Source organism: Cannabis sativa, chromosome 9 (genome assembly GCF_029168945.1).
Source record: "Cannabis sativa cultivar Pink pepper isolate KNU-18-1 chromosome 9, ASM2916894v1, whole genome shotgun sequence".
Taxonomy (NCBI): domain Eukaryota; kingdom Viridiplantae; phylum Streptophyta; class Magnoliopsida; order Rosales; family Cannabaceae; genus Cannabis; species Cannabis sativa.
In genome coordinates, this window is record NC_083609.1 from 11,165,238 (window position 1) to 11,168,019 (window position 2,782).

Here is a 2,782-nt window from a genome sequence, read left to right on the forward strand (position 1 = left end):
GTCACAAAAAATAGTCAAAACACCCAAATCAAACCCATAATCAATCAACATTTGTTTCAACCACAATAGTTGAGTGCAACAACTGCCAATGACTATGTACTGCTTCGGCAGTGGATAAGGAGATGGAATTCTGTTTCTTGCTATGCCAAGATACTAGATTATTCCCAAGGAAGAAACATCCTCCACTTGTGCTCTTTCGATCATCAGCATTTCCTGCCCAATCTGCATCACTAAAACAAGCAAGATTTGAATTGGTGTCTTTTGAGTACCAAATTCCATAATCAGGAGTGCTATTAACATATCTAATAATCCTTTTTACAGCTGATACATGAGATTCCATAGGATTACTTTGATATCTAGCACACACTCCCACACTGTAACATATATCAGGGCGACTAGCAGTTAAATACAAAAGACTTCCAATCATGCTACGATAGAGTGTAGTGTCTACCTTTACTCCATTCTCATCTTTTGTTAATTTCAGTGTGGTGCTCATAGGAGTACTTACCTGCTTAGCCGATTCAAGACCAAATTTCTTGACAAGGTTCTTAGCATACTTGCTTTGAGATACAAATGTACCTCCTTCCATTTGTCTCACTTGAAGACCAAGAAAGAAATTAAGCTCACCAACCATGCTCATTTCAAATTCACTTTTCATTTGATCAACAAATACCTGTACTTCATGGTTAGATGTAGAACCAAAAACTATATCATCAACATAAATTTGAGCAATGATAAAATCAGATTTTATATGTTTGATGAAGAGAGTTTTATCCACACTACCTCTGTGATAGCCATGAGAAAGTAAAAATTGAGTCAACCTTTCATACCAAGCTCGAGGAGCTTGTTTCAGACCATACAAAGCTTTTTCAAGTTTGTATACATGGTCTGGAAATTGAGGATCTTCAAATCCTTTTGGTTGCTCAACATAAACTTCCTCATTCAAAATACCATTTAGGAAGGCAGATTTCACATCCATTTGAAACAATTTAATATTCAGAATACAAGCAATACACAAAAGTAAACGAATTGATTCTAATCTTGCAACAGGAGCAAAAGTTTCATCAAAATCAATACCTTCTACCTGTGTGTACCCTTGAGCCACCAAACGAGCCTTGTTTCTCACAATTGTACCGAACTCATCACTTTTATTTTTAAACAACCACTTTGTTCCAATAACATTTATACCTTTTGGTCTTCGAACCAAAATCCATACCTTGTTGCGAACAAATTGGTTGAGTTCCTCTTGCATTGCATTGAGCCATTCCTCAAAGGTCATGGCTTCCTTCACATTTTTCGGTTCATATTGAGAAACAAAGCAAAGAAAGCTGATTAAATTAATATACCTTCTGCGAGTTACCATGCTTTCTTCAGGATTTCCAAGGATGAGATCTTTTGGATGATTCAGTTTGACTCTGGTGCTTGGTTCTTTCTGAATAGAGTCAGTGATGATGTTTGGATGAGTCAAGATAGACGGTTCTGGTTCTCCAGTTTCAGTTGCAGCAGCAGATTCATCCTTTGCAGCATCAGCAATGGGTTCTGCTGCATCAGGATCTGCTGTTACAACTTCTGGAGGAGTATCCATGAGACTATCTATCTTTGTTTCAGTGGAAAACTCTGAAAAATCTCTAAAATCATCAACAACCACATTAGCTGATTCCAAAACAGTTTGAGTTCTCATGTTATAAACACGATAAGCTCTACTGTTTAAGGAATATCCAATAAACACACCAACATCACTTTTAGCATCAAATTTACCAATATGCTCACGATCTCTATAGACATAACACACGCATCCAAAAACATGAAAATGACTTACATTGGGGCGCTTACCTTTCCAGATTTCATAAGATGTTTTTGAGGTACCTGGACGAATAAACACTCTGTTTATTATGTAGCAAGCTGTGTTAATAGCTTCAGCCCATAAGCGCTTTGTCAACTTCTTGCTATTTAACATCACTCTTGCCATTTCCTGCAATGTTCGATTCTTCCTCTCAACAACTCCATTTTGTTGAGGAGATTTAGGAGAGTTTGAAAATTCATGAGTTATACCTGTAGACTTGCAAAAATCATCATACACAGAATTTTCAAACTCCTTACCATGATCACTTCGAATTCGAACAATTTTCCCAATATTACAACCTTTCTCAACTCTTAATCTCAGACAAAGAGTTTTAAAGGCATCAAAAGTGTCAGATTTTTCTCTTAAGAAATCTACCCAAGTAAAACGAGAGAAATCATCAACACACACAAAGATATATCGTTTACCATTCAAACTTTCAACTTGGATTGGACCCATAAGATCCATGTGAAGCAATTCCAATACCTTTGAGGTATTGATATCGCATACGTGAGCTTGTGAGTGATTTTTAATTGCTTTCCAAGTTGACACGATTCACACTTACCTTCACTTTCCTTACCAAGCTTGGGAAGACCTCGAACAATACCTGCATTTGACAATTTTTTCAGGTTTTTAAAATTGATATGCCCAAGCTTGGCATGCCACAGATACGTGGTGTTGTTGATAGGCGAGTGACAAGTAAACACAGGGGTTAGAGTGTAACAGTTATCATTGGATCGAAATCCTTGCAAGATACATTCATTGTCATCATTCATAACATAACAATGATCACTATCAAAAGAAACAGTAAACCCTTGATCACAGATTTGACTGATGCTAAGTAAATTAGCCCTCAGTCCTTCAACTAACATCACATTTTTCAGTCTAGGTAACCCTTCAAAATTTAGAGTTCCCATACCAACAACTTTTCCTGATAAGCCA